At 38.7% G+C, this 16,672-nt stretch overlaps 1 pseudogene; it reads left to right on the top strand.

The window, feature by feature from the left end:
• Positions 1 to 359: 359 nt before the first annotated feature.
• On the top strand, positions 360 to 15,888 carry LOC145876033 (uncharacterized; annotated as a pseudogene).
• The last annotated feature ends 784 nt before the right edge of the window (positions 15,889 to 16,672 follow it).

Below are 16,672 nucleotides of genomic sequence, written 5' to 3' on the forward strand. Positions count from 1 at the left end.
CATCTGCTAATGAGGAAACCACTAGTTATGGATGTAGTATATCTGGTAATGAGGAAACCACTAGTTATGGATGTAGTATATCTGGTAATGAGGAAACCACTAGTTATGGATGTAGTATATCTGGTAATGAGGAAACCACTAGTTATGGATGTAGTATATCTGCTAATGAGGAAACCACTAGTTATGGATGTAGTATATCTGGTAATGAGGAAACCACTAGTTATGGATGTAGTATATCTGGTAATGAGGAAACCACTAGTTATGGATGTAGTATATCTGGTAATGAGGAAGCCACTAGTTATGGATGTAGTATATCTGCCTGGAGCAAAAATGGTGAGAAAAGATTTTAGTTTTTCACGATGTATTCTGAATGGGGGAAAACTCAGGGGAGTAACCTCCATTACCAGGTTGCTTATGAGTTCATTTCACACTACTTTGGATTATAATTGTAAGGCTCGTTTGAATGTCCTGCTTAATATAATGTTTGTGTCGTCATCGCAAATCAACCACTTTGTACGTAAAAAACACTTCAACCAGTAAAATGCTCTTTGGCTTTTCCATCAGCCTGACAATGAGGGTTTGTACACTGTTGGCCAAATTGGCCCATAACTTCACCTAACAACAATCATACCTATGTAATGAACGAAGAAGCACTTTGGTTGTTGTTGCATGACATACATAGTGTCCTCTAGGACCCATAACAATAACATAGACCTACTGTAGGACCCATAACTTCACCTAACAACAACATAGACCTACTGTAGGACCCATAACAACAACATAGACCTACTGTAGGACCCATAACTTCACCTAACAATAACATAGACCTACTGTAGGACCCATAACTTCACCTAACAACAACATAGACCTACTGTAGGACCCATAACTTCACCTAACAACAACATAGACCTACTGTAGGACCCATAACTTCACCTAACAATAACATAGACCTACTGTAGGACCCATAACTTCACCTAACAACAACATAGACCTACTGTAGGACCCATAACTTCACCTAACAATAACATAGACCTACTGTAGGACCCATAACTTCACCTAACAATAACATAGACCTACTGTAGGACCCATAACTTCACCTAACAATAACATAGACCTACTGTAAGACCCATAACTTCACCTAATAACAACATAGACCTACTGTAGGACCCATAACAACAAATATAGGAAAATATCTCTGTGTGTTGTACAATAGCCTATCCATCAAGGAACAGTTCTCTACACATGATGAGCTAAGTATCTGTTTCCAAACAGACTAACGAGACCCTACAGTAAATCAAGTAGACAATAACACATTATAAACATCCATTTGTTAGGGATGTTGGATCCAACATGGAGCACAGCAAAACTGTCTTTACCAGAGTAATGAATGAAGAAGCACTTTGGTTGTTGTTGCATGTCCTGATGTTTGTCATGTGACTGTCATTCAGAAAATGATTTCCTGGATCAGCTGATGATAGTTGAACATGTGACTAACTAAACAGCTACAGTATTATGTGTAATTATTGAAGAACCGCGTTAATGACAGTAACCATTTGGGTGTTGTCAATAAAGTTAAGGTGACTCTCGGTTAGAACCATTGGATTTAGCAAACTCTGAAATGATTTAGGATTTCTGTGCCCATGAAAACTATTTTCCCAGCGTCATATAAGGAGACACTAAGTGTTACGTAGTTAGAGAGCATTTCAGAAATCTGAATACAAAAAACACTGGAGGAGCTTACCAAGATGACATTGAATGTTCCTGAGTGGCCTAGTTACAGTTTGGACTTAAATCATCTTGAAAGTCTATGGCAAGACTTGAAAACGGCTTTCTAGCAATGATCAACAACCAACTTGACAGAACATGAAGGATTTTAAAAAGAATAATGAATATTCACATGAAGATCAGTCTCCTATTGGATGACATCATGACTTCCCATCAAGCCAACTCCTTGGAGGCCTTACTATGACATCACTCACTCCTTCTAGTTTGCAGTTGTTAAAAAAACACTATTTTGCTCAAAACATTTATTTGTTTCCCATTAGTGTGTTTATACTTTACTGTATTTATATCACTTTTCAACAGGAAAAGTTTAAAAATCCCTGGAGGACGTCATGAACAATTCATACAGTACAAAAACATATTCAAGTGTAGAATGCCCTTTTAAAAATCACACATTAGTTCAACAACTGCAGAGTTTGTGTCCCTGTTTTATAAGATAGTACTCACTGTATTTACTGGTGTTAATCAGATCAATGTCCCTGTTTTATAAGATAGTACTCAATGTATTTACTGGTGTTAATCAGATCAATGTCCCTGTTTTATTAGATAGTACTCACTGTATTTACTGGTGTTAATCAGATCAATGTCCCTGTTTTATAAGATAGTACTCAATGTATTTACTGGTGTTAATCAGATCAATGTCCCTGTTTTATTAGATAGTACTCACTGTATTTACTGGTGTTAATCAGATCAATGTCCCTGTTTTATAAGATAGTACTCACTGTATTTACTGGTGTTAATCAGATCAATGTCCCTGTTTTATAAGATAGTACTCACTGTATTTACTGGTGTTAATCAGATCAATGTCCCTGTTTTATAAGATAGTACTCACTGTATTTACTGGTGTTAATCAGATCAATGTCCCTGTTTTATTAGATAGTACTCACTGTATTTACTGGTGTTAATCAGATCAATGTCCCTGTTTTATTAGATAGTACTCACTGTATTTACTGGTGTTAATCAGATCAATGTCCCTGTTTTATTAGATAGTACTCACTGTATTTACTGGTGTTAATCAGTTCTCCAGTCTTCTCTTCATCATTGACTGTAATTGACCCCTCTTCAGCCTTAATTCCAAAAACGTCTTCATCTTCTTTCACTTCATCCTCCACTCCAAAAACTGCATCTTCCTCCTCTTCTTTCACGGAAACGTCTTTCTCCTCTTTCACTCTGAAGGCGTCTTCCTCTTCTTTCTCTGTAACGTCTTTCTCTTCTTCTTTCACTGTAACAGCCTCACCCTCTACTTGTTTTTGTATTGTAACAGCCTAATCTTCCTCCTCTTTCACCAGAGCTTCTTTCTCCGTCCAGCAGACCTCTTCTTTAACAGGAGGAGAGTAGCTTAGTGAACTCATGGTCGGAGATAATAGCTAGTTAGCATTAGCATAGTGCTAATTTAACCAGCCAGCTAGTTGACTTACAACGTAAATATTAAATTTAATGGGGTAGCTAGTTGTTTCCACATAAGTATGTTTAAATCACAGTTGCAATTAAACCTGGAAAGTGTCTAAAAGAACTTGAATGTTCAGACTTTGTCGGCTAGCGAGCTACCGAGGTGGCTGCAGTTGTTGAAGAAGCGTTCCGTCCACTAGATTATACGTCACACTAGAAACATCGCCTGAAAGACACATATCGCCATCTGCTGTCTGGAGGGAGGAAACGCAGTTGAGGAGGGAAAACTATTTTTATTCTTCATTGAATTATAATATTATAAAGCAGTTTAGGGAAACGTTTTTTTCCTCTCCATTAAATATGAATATTATATCAACACGTACAAAGAGCAACAAGTGCTGTTTGATTAATTCAGTTTTTTATGAGAATTTAAAACAAACTCTACATCTACTCCACATCTGTATTTCTAACTCAGTCAAATAACTAGATATCAAAATAAGCACCTAGTTATTGATACTATTGATAAAGATGAGCAAAAATTACTGTATAAAATAAATAAATAAACTTTACCCACTACCAGGATATTTTAGCCCAAAACCTGGTTACCTCTCTGCTAGGAGGCTGAAACTTGGCCATAAGTGGATCTTCCAGCAAGACACATCAACATCCACGAAGAAATGGTTAATTGGGCACAAAATCAAAAATGTTCTATGGCCATCTCAGTCTTCAGACTTGAACTCCATTGAAAACCTGTGGTTTGAATTGAACAGGGCAGTCCATAAGACAGACTAAATAAATCAAGGACCTGGAGAGATTCTGTATGGAGGAATGGTCTAAGATACCACCCAATGTGTTCTCTAATCTCATTAAACATTTCAGTGTCATTATCCTCCCAAGGGGAGGGTGCTGGAGTATTGAAAACATGGGTAGCAATAATTCAGACCCCTGCCTTTTGAGAATTACATGTTAAACTAAATCTCTTTCTCTGAGCAATTGTATTAGTATAAAATAATATAACTTCCCTTTTTTTTGGTGTAACAATACATCATGTAGATGTATATAATGAACAGACTAGGTCTATACTGCTCCTACATGGTGTAACAATACATCATGTAGATGTACAGTGGGGGGAAAAAGTATTTGATCCCCTGCTGATTTTGTACATTTGCCCACTTACAAAGAAATAATCAGTCTATAATTTTAATAGTAGGTTTATTTGAGCAGTGAGAGACAGAATAACAACAACAAAAAATCCAGAAAAATGCATGTCAAAAATGTTATAAATTGATTTGCATTTTAGTGAGGGAAATAAGTATTTGACCCCCTCTCAATCAGAAAGATTTCTGGCTCCCAGGTGTCTTTTATACAGGTAACGAGCTGAGATTAGGAGCACACTCTTAAAGGGAGTGCTTCTAACTGTAAAGGGATAATTCCAGTACAGTACATGTGTAAAGGGTGTAGAGGGATAATCCCAGTGCAGTACATGTGTAAAAGGATAATTCCAGTGCAGTACATGTGTAAAGGGATAATTCCAGTGCAGTACATGTGTAAAGGGTGTAGAGGGATAATCCCAGTACAGTACATGTGTAGAGGGTGTAGAGGGATAATCCCAGTGCAGTACATGTGTAAAGGGTGTTGAGGGATAATTCCAGTGCAGTACATGTGTAAAGGGTGTAGAGGGATAATCCCAGTGCAGTACATGTGTAAAGGGTGTAGAGGGATAATCCCAGTGCAGTACATGTGTAAAGGGTGTAGAGGGATAATCCCAGTGCAGTACATGTGTAAAGGGTGTTGAGGGATATTTCCAGTACAGTACATGTGTAAAGGGTGTAGAGGGATAATTCCAGTGCAGTACATGTGTAGAGGGATAATCCCAGTGCAGTACATGTGTAAAGGGTGTTGAGGGATAATCCCAGTGCAGTACATGTGTAAAGGGTGTTGAGGGATATTTCCAGTACAGTACATGTGTAGAAGGATAATTCCAGTGCAGTACATGTGTAGAAGGATAATTCCAGTGCAGTACATGTGTAAAGGGTATTGAGGGATAATTCCAGTGCAGTACATGTGTAAAGGGTGTTGAGGGATAATTCCAGTGCAGTACATGTGTAAAGGGTGTAGAGGGATATTTCCAGTGCAGTACATGTGTAAAGGGTGTTGAGGGATAATCCCAGTACAGTACATGTGTAAAGGGTGTAGAGGGATAATCCCAGTGCAGTACATGTGTAAAGGGTGTTGAGGGATAATCCCAGTGCAGTACATGTGTAAAGGGTGTAGAGGGATAATCCCAGTGCAGTACATGTGTAGAGGGTGTAGAGGGATTATTCCAGTGCACCGGTTATTGACTGGAGACTTAAAATGCTGAAAACAGGTCCCTAGTGGAATGACAACAACATGGCTGCTTGTTAAAGAAGAGATGGAGAGAGAGACAGAGATAACCATATACATTGCACATGGACCGTAAGAAATCCTGAATGTATTGAAATGCCTGGGCTCGCAGGGGATGTGTTAATTCATAACCCATCATTTATACCTGTTAATTCATAACCCATCATTTATACCTGTTAATTCATAACCCATCATTTATAACCCATCATTTATACCTGTTAATTCATAACCCATCATTTATACCTGTTCATTCATAACCCATCATTTATACCTGTTCATTCATAACCCATCATTTATACCTGTTCATTCATAACCCATCATTTATACCTGTTCATTCATAACCCATCATTTATACCTGTTAATTCATAACCCATCATTTATACCTGTTAATTCATAACCCATCATTTATACCTGTTAATTCATAACCCATCATTTATACCTGTTAGTTCATAATCCATCATTTATACCTGTTAATTCAGGGGCGGTTCAGGCAGGCTGGCACGCTCCCTGACCTAACTTGGCAGGAACTAATGGGGATCCATAATAAATACAAATACTTTATCAATATATTTGTGTCTCTTTACTCTTGGAATCTAAAATGCTAATTGGCATCAAAGTAGACGACATGCAAGACTACAAATCCCTGCGAGCTCCTGCATGTCATCTCTAGCCAACACCTTTCACAGAACAGTTCACTGAATTGTCCATTGAAATACATTTTGACAATTGAATCATTGATACATTAAGGCCTGATTGGTGGAGTGCTGCAGAGATGGTTGTCCTTCTGGAAGGTTCTCCCATCTCCACAGAGGAACTCTGGAGCTCTGTCAGAGTGAACATCAGGTTATTGGTCACCTCCCTGACCAAGGCCCTTCTCCTCCAATCGCTCAGTTTGGCCGGGTGACCAGCTCTAGGAAGAGTATTCCATTTAAGAATGATGGAGGCCACTGTGTTCTTAGGGACCTTCAATACTGCAGAAATGTTTTTGTACCCTTCCCCAGATCTGTGCCTCAACACAATCCTGTCTCGGAGCTCTACGGACAATTCCTTCGTTCTCATTGCTTGGTTTTTGCTCTGACATGCACTGTCAACTCTGGGACCTTATATAGACAGGTGTGTGCCTTCCAAATCATATCCAATCAATTGAATTTACCACAGGTGGACTCCGAACAAGTTGTTGATGCATCTCAAGGATGATTTAATGGAAACAGGATGCACCCGAAAGCAATTTTGAGTCTCATAGCAAAGGGTCTGAATACTTAAGTAAATAAGGTATTTCTGTTTTTCACCTGTTCACTTTTTCATTATTGTGTGTAGATTAATGAGGATTCTATTTTTTAAATCCATTTAAAATAAAGCTGTAACATAACAAAATGTGTAAAAAGGGAAGGGGTGTGAACTTTCTGAATGAACTATGTTTTATTTCATTTTAAAAAATGTAACCTTTATTTAACTCGCAATCACGGCCGGTTGTGACACAGCCTGGACTCGAACCGGGGTGTCTGTAGTGACGCCTCAAGCACTGAGATACAGCTGCACCACTCAGAGGCCCCAACATCATGTTCTAGTGCTGTCCCCAACATCATGTTCTAGTGCTGTCCCCAACATCATGTTCTAGTGCTGTCCCCAACTAAAATACATCTTGGTCAACCAAGAGTCATCTGTTCTTTCTACCAATCGATTGGTTGAAATGTTATGTGTATTTTTCCATATATAGACACACCCCATGTGTTTTAATAAAATCAACTGTCTGTACTGAACTGGTCTGATGCTTTAAGCTGTTTAATCAAATCATTAAGACACACAAATGACTGGAGGGAGCCAGAGATCAAGATAACCTAACCAGAAGGAGAAACATTCTGTCGTTATGCTCCTGAAGTTTCCAGTAATGGGCTACACCAGCGGTCGTCAACCTTTTCCATTTAGAGTGACAATGTATCTTACCATTTCTACTGATCTGGTGCCAGTTATGATTTTCATATGCATATTTTACTGGAACAGTTTCATTTAATTCATAATAGTATCTCAAAATCATTGTCTGTGATTAATCTACATTCTATCTAAATCTAAATGAAAATTATACAAATCTAAAAGTAACTTTTATTGCCATTGCCAACTATGTAAAAATAGCCTACATAAAACCAACAAATAAAAACATTGCAGCCTGCAGGTAATAAATATCCTAGAAATCACTTTGGCTGCACATGGCCTGTCTACAACGAACTTGAAACATTGTATCAACTATCAACTGGGTCGGCCCAAAACTCTAGGTAACAAGCTTGCAACATTGTATAAAATATTCTGGGCCCTCAGTTTCCGGCCAGTGAGTTCTGGACAGACACAGCTGTCGGCTATTTGTACAAAGGATAAGAAGTATTCAGGTATTTTATGACATTTCCACTGGATCAGAGCATTACATTTTTCCCTTTTATGTCGAGTGGTTATCGAAAGGGTGAGAGCTGGAAATATTTTACAAAAATACTTTGAGGAACTATTGTCATTTGCAATTGATTTTGATTAGACTTTGTTTACTTGCTGTTTGAGGTGGAGAACACATGACATTGAGAAGCTCCACAACTCATTAGTGGTGGTGCATTAAGACAATCAGAAATACTATCTGACATCACCAAATGGGCACATTTATAGGCCTACATTTGCACACAGGCCAGGTAGACTAGTCCTACTTCTATATGGGTAACCAGGTAGACTAGTCCTACTTCTATATGGGTAACCAGGTAGACTAGTCCTACTTCTATATGGGTAACCAGGTAGACTAGTCCTACTTCTATATGTGTAACCAGGTAGACTAGTCCTACTTCTATATGGGTAACCAGGTAGACTAGTCCTACTTCTATATGGGTAACCAGGTAGACTAGTCCTACTTCTATATGTGTAACCAGGTAGACTAGTCCTACTTCTATATGTGTAACCAGGTAGACTAGTCCTACTTCTATATGGGTAACCAGGTAGACTAGTCCTACTTCTATATGTGTAACCAGGTAGACTAGTCCTACTTCTATATGGGTAACCAGGTAGACTAGTCCTACTTCTATATGGGTAACCAGGTAGACTAGTCCTACTTCTATATGTGTAACCAGGTAGACTAGTCCTACTTCTATATGTGTAACCAGGTAGACTAGTCCTACTTCTATATGGGTAACCAGGTAGACTAGTCCTACTTCTATATGTGTAACCAGGTAGACTAGTCCTACTTCTATATGGGTAACCAGGTAGACTAGTCCTACTTCTATATGGGTAACCAGGTAGACTAGTCCTACTTCTATATGTGTAACCAGGTAGACTAGTCCTACTTCTATATGTGTAACCAGGTAGACTAGTCCTACTTCTATATGTGTAACCAGGTAGACTAGTCCTACTTCTATATGGGTAACCAGGTAGACTAGTCCTACTTCTATATGTGTAATTAGGTAGACTAGTCCTACTTCTATATGGGTAACCAGGTAGACTAGTCCTACTTCTATATGTGTAACCAGGTAGACTAGTCCTACTTCTATATGTGTAATTAGGTAGACTAGTCCTACTTCTATATGGGTAACCAGGTAGACTAGTCCTACTTCTATATGTGTAACCAGGTAGACTAGTCCTACTTCTATATGTGTAACCAGGTAGACTAGTCCTACTTCTATATGGGTAACCAGGTAGACTAGTCCTACTTCTATATGGGTAACCAGGTAGACTAGTCCTACTTCTATATGTGTAACCAGGTAGACTAGTCCTACTTCTATATGTGTAACCAGGTAGACTAGTCCTACTTCTATATGTGTAACCAGGTAGACTAGTCCTACTTCTATATGTGTAACCAGGTAGACTAGTCCTACTTCTATATGTGTAACCAGGTAGACTAGTCCTACTTCTATATGTGTAACCAGGTAGACTAGTCCTACTTCTATATGGGTAACCAGGTAGACTAGTCCTACTTCTATATGTGTAACCAGGTAGACTAGTCCTACTTCTATATGTGTAACCAGGTAGACTAGTCCTACTTCTATATGGGTAACCAGGTAGACTAGTCCTACTTCTATATGTGTAACCAGGTAGACTAGTCCTACTTCTATATGTGTAACCAGGTAGACTAGTCCTACTTCTATATGGGTAACCAGGTAGACTAGTCCTACTTCTATATGTGTAACCAGGTAGACTAGTCCTACTTCTATATGTGTAACCAGGTAGACTAGTCCTACTTCTATATGTGTAACCAGGTAGACTAGTCCTACTTCTATATGGGTAACCAGGTAGACTAGTCCTACTTCTATATGTGTAACCAGGTAGACTAGTCCTACTTCTATATGTGTAACCAGGTAGACTAGTCCTACTTCTATATGGGTAACCAGGTAGACTAGTCCTACTTCTATATGGGTAACCAGGTAGACTAGTCCTACTTCTATATGGGTAACCAGGTAGACTAGTCCTACTTCTATATGTGTAATTAGGTAGACTAGTCCTACTTCTATATGTGTAACCAGGTAGACTAGTCCTACTTCTATATGTGTAACCAGGTAGACTAGTCCTACTTCTATATGTGTAACCAGGTAGACTAGTCCTACTTCTATATGGGTAACCAGGTAGACTAGTCCTACTTCTATATGTGTAACCAGGTAGACTAGTCCTACTTCTATATGGGTAACCAGGTAGACTAGTCCTACTTCTATATGGGTAACCAGGTAGACTAGTCCTACTTCTATATGTGTAACCAGGTAGACTAGTCCTACTTCTATATGTGTAATTAGGTAGACTAGTCCTACTTCTATATGGGTAACCAGGTAGACTAGTCCTACTTCTATATGTGTAACCAGGTAGACTAGTCCTACTTCTATATGTGTAACCAGGTAGACTAGTCCTACTTCTATATGGGTAACCAGGTAGACTAGTCCTACTTCTATATGCGTAACCAGGTAGACTAGTCCTACTTCTATATGTGTAACCAGGTAGACTAGTCCTACTTCTATATGTGTAACCAGGTAGACTAGTCCTACTTCTATATGTGTAACCAGGTAGACTAGTCCTACTTCTATATGTGTAACCAGGTAGACTAGTCCTACTTCTATATGTGTAACCAGGTAGACTAGTCCTACTTCTATATGGGTAATTAGGTGTGCGTCCTTACTCAACATTGACAGGAGTGTTTCAAACAAAAGACAATTAATAAATTGACAACTGAAGCATCTTGCGGGGTCAGGTCTGGGTGGTCTGCCAGGGGCCGTTTCATTTAGTATCTGTTTGGGTCAGTTGAGGAATGATTGTATTTCCCCATAGTATGTTGTACCGATGTTGACCAACTGAAAGGGAGTGTAACTTTATGACTATAATTACTGTTCCCTGAAGGAGGGAAACGAGGTACAACACCTGTTTAGCCCCACCTGTTCCTGGCTCGGTGAAGAGCGATATTAAATTGAATATGACCTAAGGCTCGTATTTCTGTGTGTTATTATATTATAATTAAGTCTATGATTTGATCTTTGATAGAGCAGTCTGACTGAGTGGTGGTAGGCAGCAGCAGGCTCGTAAGCATTCATTTAAACATTCATTCAAACTTTACTGCGTTTGCCAGCAGCTCTTAGCAATGCTTGAAGCACAGCTCTGTTTATGACTTCAAGCCTGTCAACTCCCAAGATTAGGCTGGCAATACTAAAGTGCCTATAAGAACATCCAATAGTCAAAGGTGTATAAAATACAAATGGTATAGAGAGAAATAGTCCTATAATTCCTATAATAACTACAACCTAAAACTTCTTACCTGGGAATATTGAAGACTCATGTTAAAAGGAACCACCAGTTTTCATATGTTCTCATGTTCTGAGCGAGGAACTTAAACGTTAGCTTTTTTACATGGCACATATTGCACTTTTACTTTCTTCTCCAACACTGTGTTTTTGCATTATTTAAACCAAATTGAACATGTTTCATTATTTATTTAAACCAAATGGAACATGTTTCATTATTTATTTGAGACTAAATTGATTTTATTGATGTATTATATTAAGTTCAAATAAATGTGTTCATTCAGTATTGTTGTAATTGTCATTATTACAAATATATATTTAAAATCTGCCGATTTAATCGGTATGTTTTTTGGGGGGGGTCATCCAATAATTGGTATCGGCGTTGAAAAATCATAATCGGTCGACCTCTACTATGTTATTGTTTGTTAAACACTTAGTGTACAAACCCTCATTGTCAGGCTGATGTTAAAGCTAGCCAAGGAGCATTTTACTGGTTGAAGTGTTTTTTAAGTATAAAGCAGTTGATTTGCGACAATAACACAAACATATTAAGCAGGAGATTCAAACGAGCCTTACAATTCTAATCCAAAAGTAATGTGAAATGCACTCATAAGCAACCTGTAAATGGAGGCTATTTTTGCTGTCAGCCTCTGAGAACTCCCCTGGGTTTTCCCCCACGGTGGTGAATTAGTGAATAGACACAGAGCTTAATGTGAGTTTCCTTGAGTAGCACTCCTGATCTTGTCCTGATATGCGCTGTAATATTCAGAATACATTGTGAAAAACTAAAATCTTTGCGCACTATTTTTTGCTCCAGGCAGATATACTACATCCATAACTAGTGGTTTCCTCATTAGCAGATATACTACATCCATAACTAGTGGTTTCCTCATTAGCAGATATACTACATCCATAACTAGTGGTTTCATCATTACCAGATATACTACATCCATAACTAGCGGTTTCCTCATTAGCAGATATACTACATCCATAACTAGTGGTTTCATCATTACCAGATATACTACATCCATAACTAGTGGTTTCCTCATTACCAGATATACTACATCCATAACTAGTGGTTTCCTCATGACCAGATATACTACATCCATAACTAGTGGTTTCCTCATTACCAGATATACTACATCCATAACTAGTGGTTTCCTCATTAGCAGATATACTACATCCATAACTAGTGGTTTCCTCATTAGCAGATATACTATATCCATAACTAGTGGTTTCCTCATTACCAGATATACTACATCCATAACTAGTGGTTTCCTCATTACCAGATATACTACATCCATAACTAGTGGTTTCCTCATTAGCAGATATACTACATCCATAACTAATGGTTTCCTCATTAGCAGATATACTACATCCATAACTAGTGGTTTCCTCATTAGCAGATATACTACATCCATAACTAGTGGTTTCCTCATTACCAGATATACTACATCCATAACTAGTGGTTTCCTCATTACCAGATATATTACATCCATAACTAGTGTTTTCCTCATTAGCAGATATACTACATCCATAACTAGTGGTTTCCTCATTAGCAGATATACTACATCCATAACTAGTGGTTTCCTCATTAGCAGATATACTACATCCATAACTAGTGGTTTCCTAATTAGCAGGGAGGAGTTTCTACAATCAGATTGTGTGTGCATCGCCCTCAATCATCGATGTTACTACTAATGTGAAAACAATACAAAATATGACTATTCTTGCTCATTTTGTGGGCCTTTAATCATCTGTCTGACTTTGTTGTTCACGCAGGAGAGAGACGTGACTATCGTGGATCCTCTGGGGAGCCTCAACAACCTCTTGATGCTGAAGAGGCAGAGAAGAGTCTCTCCACATTAGGACACCTCAATAAACACCTGCAGACATCCACAGGGAAGAGAACTCACTGCTGCTCTGACTGTGGGAAGAGATTCACCTCCCCATCAGGCATTAAAATTCATCAGAGAATCCACACAGGAGAGAAATCTTTTAGCTGTACTCAATGTGGGAAGAGTTTTACTCAATCAACCAGCCTGATATCACACCAGAGAACACACACAGGAGAGAAACCTTATAACTGTGCTCAATGTGGGAAGAGTTTTACTAGGTCAACTGGCCTGATATCACACCAGAGAACACACACAGGAGAGAAACCTTATAACTGTGCTCAATGTGGGAAGAGTTTTACTAGGTCAACTGGCCTGATATCACACCAGAGAACACACACAGGAGAGAAACCTTATAGCTGTGATGAATGTGGGAAGAGTTTTGTTACATCTAACAGTCTGACTAAACACCAGAGAACACACACAGGAGAGAAACCTTATAGATGTGATGAATGTGGGAAGAGTTATGTTAAATCTAGCAGTCTGACTAAACACCAGAGAACACACACAGGAGAGACATCTTATAGCTGTGATGAATGTGGGAAGAGTTTTGTTACATCTAACAGTCTGACTAAACACCAGAGAACACACACAGGAGAGAAATCTTATAGATGTGATGAATGTGGGAAGAGTTATGTTACATCTAGCTGTCTGACTAAACACCGGAGAACACACACAGGAGAGAAATCTTATAGCTGTGCTCAATGTGGGAAGAGCTTTAATGAGAAAAGCTGTCTGACTAAACACCAGAGAACACACACAGGAGAGAAGCCTTTTAGCTGTAATCAATGTGGGAAGAGTTTTACTCAGTCAACCAGCCTGATGTCACACCAGAGAAAACACACACAGGAGAGAAATCTTATAGCTGTGCTCAATGTGGGAAGAGTTTTACTATGTCTAACAAGCGGACTTCACACCGTATAACACATATAACACAGAAACCTCAGCTGTGATCAGTGTGACCAGAGATAATCTGATAAAATACCTCAATCAATGAAATGATGTCACAATGTAGAACCCTAAACGTTTGTTCCCTGTTCTATTGATTTCAACATGATATGGATATTAGCCTCAGGGGGAAAATCCAGGCTCTGAATTGAAAGAGTTACTATTTATGAGATTTAACAAAAAGTGACTAACAAAAAAAGAGTTGTGTTACACTTACCACGTTGGTGACCCACTGGAATCAAAATGTAGCTAGCTGTTTTCTACAAATTATTAAGAAGTTAGTTTTCCGTATTGGATATGAGTTTTGTTTGGGTTCATTCCAAGGGGACGAGAGTTCTAGAAGCTCGTGGTAATTATTATTTTTTTAATTGTTTTTAATTGTTGACAGCCAGTGGACACCATGTTTATATTGGTGAAGGTGAAGCATTGTAGTGGATGGAAGTTGTTTTCTGTTGGTGGTGAGCACGTAAAGTGGAGTTTTTAGAAAAGCCTCTGAGTGTGTATTCCTAAGTGGGGGGCACCTTGGAGGTGTAAACAGGGCTGAGTCAGCTATCTGTGTGAACTGGATGAAAACTAGAATCTTTGTTTACTATTTAAGACTGTTTATGATATAGTATAAGCTAGTAAGGTGCACCTGTAATTATTTTAAACCTGTAATTGTTTTAAACCTGTAATTATTTTACACCTGTACCCCATTTTAGAAGTATTGAAAGATATAAATGTATGAGTTGCAAAATCCTAGGAACTAACCTTGACATAGAAATGTGAAAAATGAAAATATTCCTGTAGGTTAAAATATTAATTGATTATTAATATTAGTTATGTTTGAGAATAGCATTGTGTGACAGGCTGACTTGAAAGATTTTACTCAACATTTTACTGCTTGGCAATACTGTGTTTGGATTCTGAAGGGCATTTATACAAATGAGGTAGTCTAGACACTGTATTAATACCATTATGCATTTGAATCCCATCTACAGCTACCATCTAAGATATTCATTTCCCTCCACAAGGGGGCGGACATGTAACGTTTCCAAAATGGGATATTGTTGTACATGTAACGTTTCCAAAATGGGATAGTATTGTCCATGTAACGTTTCCAAAATGGGACAGTATTGTACATGTAACGTTTCCAAAATGGGATAGTATTGTACATGTAACTTTTCCAAAATGGGATAGTATTGTACAAGTAACGTTTCCAAAATGGGATAGTATTGTCCATGTAACGTTTCCAAAATGGGATAGTATTGTCCATGTAATGTTTCCAAAATGGGATAGTATTGTACATGTAACGTTTCCAAAATGGGATAGTATTGTCCATATAACGTTATGCCCCCTTGTGAGTATAGAATTGCATGCTGTAGCAGCCTATATAAAGAGGAAGACCTCCATTGACGATTCAGTTCGTTGTAACATCTCGTCTGGACAGGTCACCGTCCTAAGTTAGTTAGTTAGTTAGTTAGTTAACAAAGCTAACGTTAGCTAGTTCATTATCACAAAAGTGAGAACTGCTCTTGATTGGAAACTTACGTTAATGAGTGTAAAGCCATGTTGGCTTTATGGAAACGATATAGAATATATGGGAAAGAATATAGTTGAGGAAATAATCCAAACCTAGTTGTGCATAGTTAGGACATAACGTTAGCTAGCTAGCTAACGGTACTGTACTGTAGCTCATACAACGCCGACGGTCAAACCCGGCTTTCTAATATTTACGTTCATTAACTATCGTAACGTTATGGAAGATATTCACAGAAAACCATCATTGTCTTCGTTATTCATTATTAGTATGTTATATTATTATAATAAATGATTTCGAGACATATTCAGAGCCAAACATCAACCCAACTTAAACTTTTTAACTGTTGTCGCATCCAAACTTGTCACCATCGTTTTCAGTTGTAATTGCGAAGTTCCCGGAAGAAGTCCAGCAACAACGGAGGTTCCTCGATGAACCCACCTTCTAACAAGTTCTTTGAAGAACCTTTTGGGGCTGTTTTTCATTGACCAAGAACCCTACGGTTCTTAGGGGATCTGAGAACAACTCCAGTTGAACCCTTCATTTTTAGAGTGTAGTCGGCTCTATTTACTCTCAGATTCAAACATGATGATTAGTATCAACGATCAAGTCAGCTGCTGCTGCTCCAAAACAGTATGAGGTGAGACGGTGAACTGGGCAGTCAGCTGCTGCTGCTCCAATACAGTATGAGGTGAGACGGTGAACTGATGTTGAACTGGGCAGTCAGCTGCTGCTGCTCCAATACAGTATGAGGTGAGACGGTGAACTGATGTTGAACCGGGCAGTCAGCTGCTGCTGCTCCAATACAGTATGAGGTGAGACGGTGAACTGATGTTGAACCGGGCAGTCAGCCGCTGCTGCTCCAATACAGTATGAGGTGAGACGGTGAACTGATGTTGAACCGGGCAGTCAGCTGCTGCTGCTCCAATACAGTATGAGGTGAGACGGTGAACTGATGTTGAACCGGGCAGTCAGCTGCTGCTGCTCCAATACAGTATGAGGTGAGACGGTGA

Source organism: Salmo salar, unplaced genomic scaffold, assembly GCF_965601325.2.
Source record: "Salmo salar unplaced genomic scaffold, fSalSal1 ptg000432l, whole genome shotgun sequence".
Classification (NCBI taxonomy): domain Eukaryota; kingdom Metazoa; phylum Chordata; class Actinopteri; order Salmoniformes; family Salmonidae; genus Salmo; species Salmo salar.